The sequence below is a fragment of the Callospermophilus lateralis genome, chromosome 2 (genome assembly GCF_048772815.1).
Source record: "Callospermophilus lateralis isolate mCalLat2 chromosome 2, mCalLat2.hap1, whole genome shotgun sequence".
Lineage (NCBI taxonomy): Eukaryota > Metazoa > Chordata > Mammalia > Rodentia > Sciuridae > Callospermophilus > Callospermophilus lateralis.
The window spans coordinates 64,300,945-64,316,451 of record NC_135306.1 but is presented as its reverse complement, the minus strand read 5'-3'; the positions used below and the strand labels follow the sequence as shown (position 1 = coordinate 64,316,451).

At 33.2% G+C, this 15,507-nt stretch overlaps 1 protein-coding gene and 1 non-coding gene across 2 annotated transcripts in view; one reads left to right on the top strand and one right to left on the bottom strand.

Annotated features, from left to right (window-relative positions):
* The window catches only part of Rfx3 (regulatory factor X3), a 310,795-nt gene extending 295,495 nt beyond the window's left edge, over positions 1-15,300 (bottom strand). Inside the window, exon 1 of the mRNA XM_076843440.2 lies at positions 15,146-15,300. The gene's annotated coding sequence lies outside the window, so the exon portion shown is untranslated. The remainder of the gene's footprint in view (positions 1-15,145) is intronic.
* LOC143393206 (U6 spliceosomal RNA) lies at positions 6,705-6,808 on the top strand. Its single transcript, XR_013090513.1, has one exon. It is a non-coding gene; the product is annotated as a U6 spliceosomal RNA (small nuclear RNA).
* Positions 15,301-15,507: the final 207 nt, after the last annotated feature.

The following is a 15,507-nucleotide window of genomic DNA, read 5'->3' as shown; positions in this document are numbered from 1 at the left end:
AATATACTGGCAGTTATATTTTAAAAGAAAATGATCTTTAAATGCTAGAATAAAAATTGCCTGTGGTTTGTTCTTCTTTGTTTATTCTTGGCATTATTGGTACCGGGGATTAAACCCACGGGAGCTTAGCCACAGAGCCACATTGTCATTCCTTTTCATTTTTTGAGACACGGACTTGCTAAGTTAATGAGGCCACTTCTGAACTTGTATACTCCTTCCTCAATATCCCATGTCACTGGAACTACAGGCGGTGCCACTGAGCCTGGTACCTGTGCTTTTATTGATAATATATGAAACATAAAATAATAAAATGCCAAATAAAATTATACTTTGAATTTAAGTATGAGATATCTAAAAGCACAGAAAATACTACATGGAATATAAAACAATAAAAAGCCAAATAAGCATGGGCTGGTTTGTGGCTCAGTAGTGAAGCGCTCGCCTAGCACGTGTGAGGCATTGGGTTCAATCCTCAGCACCACATAAAAATAAATAAATAATTAAAGTTATGTCCATCTACAACTAGAAAACTATATTTTTTAAAAAGCCAAATAAACAAGTTGCAGTGGCACATGCCTATAATCCTAGCAACTGAGGAAGCTGAGGCAGGAGAATCACAAATTCAAGGCCAGCCTCAGCAAGCTAGCAAGACCGTCTCAAAATAAAAAACAAGAACTGGAGATGTAGCTCAGTGGTAAAGCACCCCTAGGTTCCATCCCTGCTACAAAAAAAAAGGAAAGAAAGAAAAAAAATATAACAATTTGATTTTGATTTTAAGTATAAGGAATCTGAAAGCATAGAGAGTTGTTATAATGTTGAAATTGATATTGCATTACATTCATAACAAAATGTACTACAAATATTACTGAAATTAGCATATATATTTAATGATTTTTTTTTTGCAGGGTTACATTTATGTTTGGTTCAATACTGACTCATTAAACATTGTACTGGTGTTTTCTTCTTATACTACGTCTTCCATCTACTTCTGAAAAGCATGAAAATCTAATATCCAGGATCACTTAGCATAGGTATTTCCTAATGGCAAAAAGAATTAAATATAGCCCTTTGAGAAAAGAAATGGTAGTTAGTTATGGGATAAAATCATTTAATTAGAGCATAGTTTTAGTTATTGCACATCACTTTACTATTCAGTATGGATAGTTATCCTGGAATAGAAATATTTAAAAGACTGCTACAAAATCTTCTAATGTCACATACATTTCTAATGCACACTGGATCACACAGAAATTTAGTAATTAAAGTTATACACAAATTAAAAATAGAGACCTTATTTAATGTATTTATTTTTTCATGCTGTCATTTAGTTTCTAACAATATAGTATTTTAAATCAAGAGATTTAAATCTACATTTGTTGTATATTCAAATGCCATTAATTATTATTTTATTATACACATTAGTTCAACATAAACAATGTTTAAGGTGTTTTTTGTTTTTGTTGTTGTTTGCTATAGACTTTAAAATTAGAAATGTGCTTCCTTCTATCTGGCCTCAGTAGGATAAAAAAAAATTAGGGATCTCCTCATTACTGAAGATAATAAATAAGAAAATATTAAACAGCTTTCAATGCTATCACAAATTATTAGTACACTAGCTTTTGTGTGTCTCTTCCTTTATATTCTACTATAAACAACTTAAAATATGTCCCACTAACTGAGCAGCTAACTTTGAAGGAAACATACCAGAAGACAGTAGGCTCTTTTCCTTTATCAACTTACAAAATGATTATAACTATTTACCCAAACCTACCCAAAGAAGTTAAAACAATGACAAACAAAAGATTAATTCCATTTCACATCTGAGAAGTATATCTCAAGACAGTTTTCTTTCTGCATCCTGCAAACAAGAGCTTCTGTCCTTGTGCTTGCTACTTTTTTACCACATTTCAAAACCAGGAGGCTGAAATTACTAAACAAAAGACTTAACCAGCAAGTAAAATCAACCTTCCTAATTTAATGCTGAAACAATATGAAGATAATCACTTTTAAATATTTTGCCCTCAACATAAGCATTAATTTAAGTCTACACTGAATCTGTTCTTAACATAAGATTTAAAAATTTTCAAAGCAACACAGAATTCAAGAAGGATTCAATTTTATTTCAATAAACAAATATTTCAAATTTTATACCTTTAAGAACAGTAAAAAATAATAATTTTTATATCTATGTGATGAGTACATATATTATTCTACCTTAATATGAGTTTTAAATATTTCAAAATGCAGAAAGTTTTAAGAATATGTACTTTATGGTATACAGTGTTTCAATATATATTGGTTTCCCAAACATAAACTGTTTTAGATATCAGAAAAGCAGATATCCCAAAGGAAAATATTTTGTTATTTTTTCATAGTAATTACAAGAACACCTGATTCAACATATCAACTTAATGCTTTTCTATATATACCATCTAGAAAGTCAAACTTCATACCGTAAAAGACAAAGGTTCCAGAACCTTCCAGGTGTGTAATGGCGCATGCCTGTAATCCCAGCAGTTTGGGAGGCTAAGGCAGGAGGACTGTGAGCTCAAAGCCAGACTCAGCAACTTAGTAAGGTCCTAAACAACTCCTTGAGACCCTCTCTCTAAATAAAATATTTTAAAAGGGCTGCGGATATGGTTCAGTGTTGGATTTAATTCATGGTGCCAAAAAAAAAAAAAAAAAAAGGCAGAGAACCTTATTGTAAATATTCACAACTAATTAAAAAGAAGAAAAAGTGTGGTACCATTCCCTTCAATAGATGAATGGATGGATTAAAAAAAATGTGGCATATATATCATGTAAACACAATGGAATATTACTCAGCAATAAAAGAGAATAAAATCATAGCATTTGCAGATAAATGGATGGAGTTAGAGAAGATAATGTTAAGTGAAGTTAGCCAATCCCAAAACAACCAAATGCTGAATGTTTTCTCTGATATAAGGAGGCTGATTCATAGTGGGGCAGGGAGGGGGAGCACTGGAGGAAGAGATGAACTCTAGATAGGGCAGAGGGGTGGAAAGGGAATGGTAGGGACATGGGGTTAGAAATGATAGTGGAATGTGATGAACATTATTATCCAAAATACATGTATGAAGACATGAATTGGTGTGAATATACTTTGTATACAACCAGAGATATGAAAACCTGTGCTCTATGTGTAATAAGAATTGTAATGCATTACGCTGCCATATAAATTTTAAAAAATTAATTAAAAAAAGAAGAAAATGCTAAAAAAAAAAAAAGCATAATCTTTTCCTCCACTTCCACTATTTAAAATAGTAATAAGGTTAAAAACTGATGGTTCTCCTTATGTGGTGGAGCACACCTGTAATCCCAGCTATTCAGGAAGCTGAGGTAGGAGGATCACAGGTTTGAAACCAGCCTCAGCAACTTAGTGAGACCCTGAAACAAAATGAAAAGGGTTGGGAATATAGCCAGTGGTAAATGCCCCTGGGTTAAAGCCCCAGTACCAAAAAAAAAAAAAAAAAAAAACCCACCAACAAAAACAATTGCTAATTCAAATTATTTCCCCATTCAGAGTGGTTTACCATCTAATCACCTTATTTTTAATTTCCAAATTCTCTATTAATTTCAACCAACTCCATTTTCTTTTTTATTCTTGCAGATTCCCAAGGATATCATCTATCATTTCTGAAGTCTTTTACAATTTGAAATCTTAAAAAATATGTCCACATACCTGAGAATATGCAATTTTGCATCTAATACCCCATTGTCTATCTTTTCTTTCAAAATCCTCCTTTAGAACCAATGGGTATCTAAGCCATTTCAGTATTTCTAAATGTTAATGATATTAATGTAAAAAAGAATTGGTACTAAAAACACATTGATGTAAATCATTTAATTAATCAAATTTAAAGCTGTATTAAAGCTAATATTAAACAAAAAAACTTATATAGTGATATATCCAGGTATTACTTAGACCTTTGCTATAATATTTTTGAAACAAATAATACAAATATTGTCAGTAATAGCTACATTATTATTAGATATGTTGAATATAGCAAACCAGGATTCACACGTGGGCCCTGATATGATCCTTCTTTTTCTTTACATTGTACTAGCAACTGTTCACATTCTAGTGTTTTTCAATTACACAATCCCGCTCCCATTTACCTTCATTTTTACCTCAGTCTTTCAGATTAAGCTGGTGTTCTAGGTAATGTGCCATCTATTGGCATTATTTCTAAGGTTTGTAACCCAAAAGGTAAGCTGGAATTTCCAAAGATCACATAAAATACATATTTGGGAAATTCCACACAGCAATGGAAATAAAAAAAAACATAATTTTATAGGCTTATGTCATGCAACAAAAATAATTACTTCTAAGTTTATCCAGTGCAGCAGGCTGCAGGTGAGTAGAATACCAGGGTCCCTAATATGACTTTCTCTCACAAATTACTCTGATCTTTATCTCCAGGCCATGGTCACTTGCATTCCTCTCAAACTCAAATGTGCTCAGGCAATCCTAACCCAGTTAAAATATTAAAATACATCTCTTTCCAAGTTCAAAGATTTTTAAAAATCCCTCCTCACTTCAAAGCCTTATGGTTCTTATACCTTTCCTGAAATATAAATCCACATCTATTATATAGCTTTACTCATTCAATATTATTTAAAGGTTTTAAATTTCAAAACTCAGCAGACTTCTAAAAAATAAAGGAACAGATCAAATGTTGATCCAGCAGCACAATTTTTTATCCTACTATAATTTAAATTAATTACATTTTTTTCTCTTTAACTATAATTTAATTCAATTCAACATTCATGGCCTTTATGAACTAAAAATACCTCTAAAACTCATCAGGTAATGTGAGGCACTATTAAAAACTATTTCTAATATCACACAAAAGTAATTCAAAGAACTTAAACCATTCCCCTGATTTTCTTTGTCTCCAGAAAATAGCACTGAGGTAAATATTAAATGTCCCTAATACTATTCCAAGATATATAATTCAAAAACCAGTAAGCAAAAAAAAAAAAAAAAAAAAAAGGTACTGGTAAGTTCTACAGCACTAAGCCATATATCATTAAAATGACTTTCTAAAAGTATACACACATAAACACTCATATATACAAAACAGTTTTAAGTTAAATTCCATGTTATAAGTATACCATAAAAATGTAAAGCATTTTTAAACACCCTTTTTAGAAGCATTCAGAATCAAGTTGTAAAACAAAGAATCTAAGTTTATCTGGTCTCTGTGTATAAATTTTTCATATTGGGTTCTCACTGAGGCACAGTCAAATACATGTTACACATTTAAAGCTTTAGAAGTGATTTCCAGATTATTAGTTACTTATGTTTTTTTATTAATGACCCTTAAGCTGACAGTTCATCAAAACTCCTCTCTTAGATTGTTATCAGATATAATCAATAAAAGCCTGTTGTTACAGATATACTCTTGGGTTATTTAAAATGTCAACACCAGTAGCAGAAGAAAAACCTAGGTTTTATTTCAAAAATTATACCACAAAATCACCTATCTACAGCAAAATTTTAAGAGAAAGATTTAGGGAATCATTTAATGCATGAACTAGTTTTTCTCATTATTTCATTATTTTATTCCTACCTATCTGAATCTGTGCATGACTAAATCAAAATACAGCCTCCTTAAAAGAGAAAGATATTGTTTTATATCCACTAGTATCCTAATGAACAGACATTTACAGATATATTCAATGTGTAGAAGATAAGGAACCACAAAGTAGAAATACACTCAAACTTTAGAATAATTTAATAATGTAATAAGTATTTTATTAAAGTAATAAAATGCCTACTCTCACAAAAAATATATGTTCTCAGTACAATAGTCTAGCAGAAAAGAGAAGAAATTTGGAAAAGATGGTGGATTTTCTAAGTTACTTCACAATGCCTATCTGGAGTCCTAACCCCATCAAAACTTCACAATCCAGGAAAATGAACTGGGAAGAATATATAAGGCACTGGTATCAATAAGAAAAACAGGATATGATTTTTAAATATTATCTGCTTCTTCCCACTCTACTATAGCAACATCTCCCATTATTCCATAACTAAAGTATGGAAGAAAGAAACTTAACTCACAAGTCAAGTAATATGCAACTCTAAAATGGTTTTGCAAATTAAGGTACACTAAATGACTGAAAATTAAGAGAACCAGATGCATTCTAAGGATAATGTTATATTGAAATAAACATATGCTATTAAGCATACAAATCTGAATGTAGTTCAGAAACGTGAATGTTTTTACATTAACCAACTAAAAATAGCACTCAAAAATAATTTTTAAAAATTATAATAATGGGGCTGGGGTTGTAGCTCAGGGGTAGAGCACTTGCCTAGCACTAGTGAGGCACTGGGTTCAATTCTTAGCACCACATATAAATAAATAAATAGATACATAGATAGATAAAATAAAGGTTCATTAACAACTAAAAATATTTAACTTAATAATAATAGTAATTAGAGTCTCTTAATCTTTCATACACTCCCCTATTAGTCTGGCAAAAGAATTGAGGTATAGTAGAATATGTGACTTTTCCTGAATTAAGCAAAAATGCTTCTGTTCTTAGCTAGTCCTGCTCTAAAAATTCTGACATCTACTTACCACATTAAAATTTTATGAAAATGCAGATGACTTAACCAAAAGACATAACAGTTTTTCTGATACCAAATCTGAATTAAAAGAATGATTATCATGCTCACTTCCACAGCACATACACTAAAATTGGAATGATACAGAGAGTATCATGGCCCCAACACAAGAATAACATGCAAATTTGTGAAGCATTCCATTTATAAAAAAAAAAAAATTATCTAAGAAGAACAAGCCATATTCAAAATAAAAGTAATAATTATTACTAGTGGAGAAATATAAGAGAAGACTAGTGTGGATGATGGCAATGCTTCCAGACCAGGGCTTCAAAGTAGTCCAAAGAGTGTCTGAACTTGCCCAGACCTTGACAGGATTTGAGCTCATTTCAAACACCAGTTGAATAGTATTGGGGGGGGGGGGGGAGGGCATGAAAAAGTCAAGGATTTTATAAATAGAGAAATGTAAAAAATGAAATCAATAGAAACCTAAATACTTTCTAGTGCTTCTGGTCTGTCTGTCTCTCTCTCTCATCTATCCACATACTTGTGAAATTATGTCCAGTTTTAAATAACTCATTGGTGAGCAACAGGCAGGAGCCCCAACTGTCAGACACTTGTCTGGCACACATACGTAGTGAAGCTGGCTCCAGCAGGAACTCAAGCTGTGAGGCTCAGATAATTCCTATGTGGGTGAGCAAATCAGGGCACTTGGCCATCCTCTCTACTAGAACCACTGAAATGGTAGAACCTTCTGACACTTTGCCATAGGTATGGTCATTATCCTAGTATCAGGTTTAGAGTTTTATTTCTTTGTTGTTGTTATTAGAAGCAGCAAGGGCAAGCAACATGCTAGCCTTTCAGAACATAGGTAAAGCAATCACCAATTCCTGGCTCTATGTTATTGGCATGCTTCCTTTTCCCAGTGCCAATTTTGGCATGGAATCAGAGACTATTAGTGTTGGAAAGAGCTTTGGAGATTACAAAGTTCTACTGTTTCATTTTACAGAAGGAAAGGCTGAGACCTACAGAATTTAAGTGACTAGGCTAAGATTTTACACTTAGGGGCAAACTGAGTACTTTTGTTGTCTCCTCTTTATACTTTTTTGCTGGTACTTTTGAAGTCCTTAATTTCTCAACCTAGTCACTGTCTCTCATTTCCTTTTCTAACACATCTTATTTTATCTGTCTCCTCTCATCAACTAATACACTTAGTTTTTCTTACTCTCTTATCACTGATTCAGTTCCTATTATCCCATACCTATTTTTGCCTAAACAGGAAACGTCAAGAACCTCTGGGACTCCTTATCCAAGCAATATAAAATAAAGACAAGTTGTATTGACTGGGTATTTCTAAATGAGAAAGAATCCAGGAGTTAAAAGAGTCAGCAACAGACAGGCATATGTGACTGTGCAAACTAGAGACTGAACTAGAGATTAACCCTAAAATACTTAGCTAGAGGCAAGAACAAATTCATGATGAGGGAGAATTCTGAATCAAAACTACACTTAAGTACATCATTAGTGAAATAAGAGAGTAGTCAGATGAATATTATAAGAAAATAATAGATGACTGAAAATAATCTTCCCATGTAAAGCCCTATTTCCTAGACTTTTTTGAAAAGTTTCTTTAAAATGTGTCAAATTCACAAGCAGAGGAGATGGCTGAGTTGAGAGTAAGTCTCATTTATGTGATGGGGCTAATTATAAAAATAATGTAAAGGGGGGTCATATAATTAATTAAACACAAGATGGGGGAAGATAGGAGCAGGTAAAGTGAAAGGCAAACAAAAAGTTGGTACAATATACAATACTTTGGGGGAAAAAGATGACTATCAGACAAATTTTTCAAATGGAATGCGTTAAACATAATTTTTCTACTTTGACAAAGACTAAAACCATTTAAATCACTCTAAAATAAGAAAAACATTTCATTCTTAATCAAATTGCTCAAAAGAATAAAAATGTATCAAATTACCAAACAGCAACTTTATATATAGCTTCCAACTTCAAAATGCTAAACATTTCTAACATCCAAAGAAAGGAAGCCAGAGAAGACATTTCCCCTCTGTAATTTCATATATTATTCTGGATAATGTTCAAAGATAACTTTACAATCTAAGATAGGAGTTAGCAAATTAATTCCAAAATTCCTTATTGTTATAGGAAGACCAGAGCTGACTTCACACATTTCATACCCTCAGTAAATAACAATTATAAGCAATATATTATAGACCTGCAGAATAATTCCTTGAACAACTCATCTTTATAAAATTGACTAGAATATCCTATTATATAGTAATGACTAGATTTAACATGAAGTTTATAAATAAGGCACAAAATGATCTCAAACAAATTCACGTGAAACGTGAAGAGGAAAATCTAAATAGGATAATGAAATGAACAATGGGAAGTGTAAGACAATGAAATGTTACATCATTAGCTCTTAATCTGAAATCCCTAGACCAGAGGAAGTATGTGAATGTAGTAGAAGGAGCCCCACTCTAATATGGCTGCAGAGTAAAACTAAAACATAATTTTGGACTAACATTCTTTTAATTCAATGAGGTAACAAGACTGATTATCAAATGGCAATCCAAACCTGTGACTGAGAGATATCTTCATGGTCTTGTTTTATTTTTAAAAGGAGAGAAAAAAGAATAATTACTTAATAACTTGGACTTGGACTAGTGGACAAAGTCTTTCAGAACTTCAGCCACATTAGAAAATAAATGGTCACCAAGGATCATGTTCGAATGATAACTAAGTAGCAAAAAGGTTATAATAGGTATCTAAACATTTCCTAATAAAAATAACCAACAGGTATTCCAAAACAAAGACTAACTAACCTACATTACATAAATTATCTTTTAACTTTCACAAAAACCCTAAGATTTACCCTATTTTTCAAATGAGAAAACTGAGGCTAAGTGAAGGCAAATAACTTGTCCCAAGTCATATAACTAAAAAGATTATCTGAAATCTGACTCCAAGCCTGTGTTCCTAGCCTTTAATATATTCAAACCATGCATTTTTGTATTGATACTCTAAATACAACGCAGTTTTTTAACTGATCATTTCAATGATGTACATGCTGTACTTTGATATGAAACCTAAAACTTCAAATATAAAGATTTCTAAACAATACAATTTGCCATATACTTTTAAAAATCACGGTGTCATTGACTAACTAGTAAACTGTGGGACTATATTTTTTTTTACAGAAAAAATGCCTAACCTTCTTTAGTTAAGACCAGTATTTAAAAATATTGTTACTCTCTAGTGACTTTTTATATTCTTTGACACATTCCACCACATAAATTGTTATACTTTATAAAGTTACTTTTTAAAATTATCACCATTAGCTGATTATAGTTTAATATGGAATGCATCCATGATCAAGAATTAAAAGTTCCTTTAATGAAACTTTACCTTTCAAAGTTTACTTGGGGAAGACACCACTGTGTCAGTATTCACCTTTGAGAGTATATTGTTGTGAAAAGAACTGATGTGCAAGAAGCAGCCCAAAATACCAGATTCAACAGCTCTAAAAAAATCTCTTCCGATACAGAAAATTGTTCTTACTTTAGAAGTATAAGGCAGAGTAAGGCAGAGAATCTAAAACTTTGCTGATAATAAGCAGAATTCAAAAACCAAGCCAGATCTATGTGTGTAATAAAAATTGTAATGCATCCCACTGTCATGCATTTAAAAAATAAAATCAATAATTACAAAAAAAAAAAAAAACAAGCCAGACTACTCCAACAGCATAAAGCAGGAACTGATCTATCTAGATAATTTTTATATTATTATTTTTGATTATTAAGCATGATAACCACCATATTTGCCTTCACTTAGCCACCATAAATATTCATACTTTTCAGGTGTATATCTGAACATTATGCCATGAAAGTCTATCACTAATTATGCTATATAAAAGTGTTACAAGAACATGTAATATACTGATATGTGCCAGCAATATCAAATTTTAGAAAACCAAAACACCAGGTTATATTTTCTCAAGTTAAAATAAATTTTTGAGATTCAAAAATCTGCATATATTTTAATTTTTAAGGACTACTGATGACATTGACTACAAAGATTTCAACTTTAGTATGCTATATGTTGCAATAATACACATACTTCAATATAAAAGTGCCAATGAGACAGTACATTAAATTTTAAACTCCACAGAAATAAGACTATATATTTGAATACATAGGTAATTAAAATTTTTTCTTTAAATAAAAGTGCTAATCATTTCACATTTTTAGTTATAATAATCTAATATTGATAACAGCACAGCACCCTCTGGTGCATCTGTTATAAGATGTGCAAAATTCCTACAAAAAAAAGCGATGGAATCACAGAGTAAAAATAAACCTTAGAAATCAATAGGTTGATACTCTTTTATTTACTCCAGCATATATTTTTAAACTCTAATGCTTAAAAACAATTTTCATTTTAAAAGAACTCTACAAATTTTATAGCAGCAACTAAAATAGGTCAGGAAATTTTTTGTTTTAAAATATGAAACTAACAAAAAAAAATCTGTTTCTAAAACATATTGCTCAAATTAAAATAACATCCAAAAAAATTATTCTAAGCATGAAATGGTTAAAATTGACTTATCATGTTAACCAAATTTCACTTTAGTCAAATCCTTTTGCTTCAGATAAATTTGACCTTTGAATGTGTAAGGAGCTTCCACATTCTTTTTCTGGACTCAAAGAGAATTTGTCATTATTTGTAAAAATTGATAAATACTTTATAAAAGCATCTACAAGTTCTACAGCTTGAAAATACAGGGATACTTAGACATGAGCTATGACCAATCTTCAGTAGGACAGTACAAAAATTTTACTTTAAAAAAAAAAAAAACTCTTCCTAGGAAAATAATTAACTCTAAAATACCTAACCAAAGACAAAAGCAAAGGATGCCACCTGCTTTAGACAGCCCTTTTGTGAACCCCTGTGGAAGTCCCAACACAATGCAGTAAAAAAATCAAAGTGACACCTGTTTAAAGCAGCCATCTGTCTCTAACACACTAGATTTAGTCAAATCTACTTATCTTGGATTTCCAAAATATGGGAACACTATGCACCTGTGAACAACAAGGAATTTATAAGCCATTTTGTGGTAGCTACTAGAATATCCAAAGAGTTAAAGGCAAATGATTTACTTAAGCAAACTATTTTTATAAAGTAACTGAGAACAAAGGATATTTAGTCAGATGCTCAACATACAAGAATAAACAACCAGCATATTCATCATTTAAAAAGTCTACTTATTTAGTATTTTCATTTCTTATATTCTCAGTGTAGATATTAACAACAAAGTAACAATCCTATTAGACTGCTCAGATCAGGGGAAAAAAAAATTAACTCTTACTACACACCTGACACCCATCCTTTAAAAATATACACAAACATACACATAATTTAAAATCTGAAAAGCAAAATTATGTACCACCTACAGTTTGAAAATACAGTGATACTTATTATGCCTGAGTTGGAAGTTTAGAGGAATGCATATATAATACCAACTTTCTCCAGAATAATGAAAAACATCACCCAAAAGTAACCTTATCATTCAAATAGTGCATGGCAACTATCTTAGGATTCATTCGGTTTTTTGTTATTTTTTAATGGTTAAAAAAAAAATTACCAATAAATTTGTTAAAGGTTAAAAAAATTGTTTAAGGTTAAAGAATTTCAAGCTTTTAAACTATAAACCTTTTAATTGAGTACCTAAGTAGAGTACAAGACTATTTGAATTCTGAAGAATAACACAGTATTCAGAAATCAGGCACAACTACCTCTATATAATGAAAACGTTGTAAAACGATGCAAACTTCTAGGAATACATTATTAGTTTACTACATACATGTAAATTTACTATGCCTATGTCCTATATGGTTTAATATAATTCATAGGAAAAACAATACAAAAAGACTGAAAAACTTTATAATATAAAATAAACGATATTTAGCTACTCAAACAAAGTTACTAGTGAATATAGTTTGAAAGCATGATTACTTTCACAGATTTCTGATAGTCTAAAAACTGAAAGCAATACCAACACATAACATACACTCTTCTAGGAAAAATATTACAGAAAGAATGAACTAAATGCTGAGTATTTACCTCTGTATTTAATTTTAAATGTCATTTGTCTTGTTACTATTTATGATTATTATTTAACCAATCCATATGTATAATTTTCATTTACTTGAGCCCTAAGTATCTCTAACAGCAACTTTTATACCACATGCATGCTTTAAAATTGGTTAAGAAGTCAAATTCAATTTAAACTCTGCTTTCAAATCAGTTTGTGAACCTAAATTTAAATTTTAGAAAATCTAAAATACACAAGTAAAATGCCTCAAAATGTTTTTAGACACTGCAAATAAAAATACTAAATATAACATTGTAGAATATATATAATCTACTTGACTGAAACTTATGTAAATGGCATAAGATCTAAAACTATCCCAAGACAGCAAAACTCCTATTAACTTCAGAGACAGTTTATAGGACCCAGGAGCTTCACCATCCAAAAGTGTTCAGGCATTTGACACTCATCTGAACAGAAAAAAAAAATACAAGTTAGTCAGAGAAATTTTCATGGAATTTAGGTTGGGGAGGGGATGATTAGAAAGAGATGTGAGTGCTGAAGAAAACTTCCTTTCAAATAAAATATCATCTGCATTTAAAATAGGAATCACAAGAAAACGAAAAAGGAAGTCTTATTAAATCCCTAACTCCTATTTTAAAATATTAGCCTAAATAGCATTATAATTACCCAACTTACTCATTGACAATCTCAAGAATAATTAATGCTGTCATATTATTCACAGGCTGCTGTCAGTTAATCAATATATGTTTGCTGTTACAAAGAATACTGTTTAAATAAGTATTTTAAAATCTAAATTGGAAATTACAATATGTGCAACTATAATATTACATTATATCTGTTTTAGTATACCTTCATTAACAATACTTTTGACTGATAATCAATTAAAAGTTAGACTGAAAAATGAACAAAATTAAGAGATCTGTAAAACCAGGTTAGCTTTAATCAAGAACCCTACTACTTGAGGACTGATAAGTACTCAAATCTGCAGAGAAAAACATTTTCTTGGGGGAAAAAAAAAAAGAAGAAGATGTTCCCTCTTCCTAGCAGGTTTAAGTTCACTGTCCAAAGAAAATAAAAAAGTAAATAATATGTTAAGTACACACATGCCTAGATCTTAACAACCACAAAGAAAGTGAAATATACACACGTTTCAAGTTGAGAAGCTTCATGCATTCTTTATGAACAACTTGACTTCAATTTCAACTCTCAAAGGGAAATGATGAAAAAAAAAAAAAAAACCTCTTAAAGTACCGTAACTGTCACAAATAACATTGTGAAGTGAGTTCTCGAAAGCTTCCTTGTGTCCTTTCCTTGTTCATCACACACGAAGTCTCATAACCACAATGAAAATTGTTAACACTCCACTGTCGGGAGGGGAGGTTCATCAAAGTGAAATGGAACCTCACTACTACTCCCTCCCATCTCCACAAGGATAAAGCACTGTCAATAACTACTAACCCAAGTACAACAGATACCCTGCATCCGGTTTAAATCACAAGCGCGCGCGCGCACACACACACACACACACACCCCAAAAGAGAGAGACAGAGACTGACTTTAAAAAAAAAAAAAAAAAAAAAAAATCTCTTTCCCTGTGCAACAGAGAGCCCAGCGAAGAGGCCCCGGGTTTCAATGTAAGTGCAAGGGGTTGGGGCGCGCGGGGGGGGGGGGGGGGGGGGAAGAGTGCTGAATGGATATTAAGACTGTTTGCAGCACAAAGAAAATACAATTTTAAAAGAAAAAAGAAAACCATGAAGCTGATGATGGTCAAAGAAGAGTAGCTCATTTAGCACCAAGCAAAGAGGGGCAAAAATGAAGGGAATAGGCGGTGGGAAAAGTTCACGGATGTATGAGGATAAAAATAACAAAACCCATAACAAGGCCCCACAAGTGAACAACAACAACAACAAAACACCACCTCTTGGGTCCCCCCACCCGGCCGCACATTGTTATCTATTTCGGTTTTCAAAGAAAAAGGAAACAAGCAGCTTTGAAAAAGAACGGGGGCAAAAAAAATCCCTTATCTCTTCACCTGACCCTCCTCCTCTCACCAGACCTAAGGGAAAGATCCAGCATCCGCATCGGAAAACTGTGGCTCCCTCTCCCGCTCGGCTCTCAGCCCCCCGCGCTCCCGCTCATCCCTGAAGTGCGGCCGCCGAGGGCCGGGGAGGGCCAGCGGGCAGCGCGGCGCCCACACCCCCGACCCCGCCGCGGCGCGCAGGGTCCATTGTAAACAAGCCGGGGACAGAGCCCCTCGGCTGCCGCGGCGCAGCAGCAGCCCGGTGTCAGGAGTGAGACCCCGCACAGCCACGCTCCGCTCGCACACACGAACACACACACGCACGGACACACGCGTTCACACGCATCCACACGCTCCCACACACATGTAGAGACCGAAGAATATTCACCTTGGCTGTGGATTATTGTGGTGTTGTTGGTGGGTGATGGAGATGGTGGTGGTGGGGAGGAGGAGGAGGAAGAGGAGGAGGAGGAGGAGGAGAGGAGTAGTTGTTGTTGATGGGTAACAGTCGCCAGGACTACGGTGACTATGGCGCTTGATTCACAAGGCAACGGTTGCTATAACTCACAAAAGAGAGAGAGAGGGAGAGAGAGAGGGAGCGAGAGGGAGAGGGAGACACTCGCACGGGGAGGGGTGGGGGAGGGAAGAGGGGAGGAGGCGGGCCGGCGGAGTCGCCGGAAGGGGCGGGCTCACCACCCTGACTGACAAGGCTCCGAACCCGGGCGGGCGGATAGATGGCGAGAGCACGGG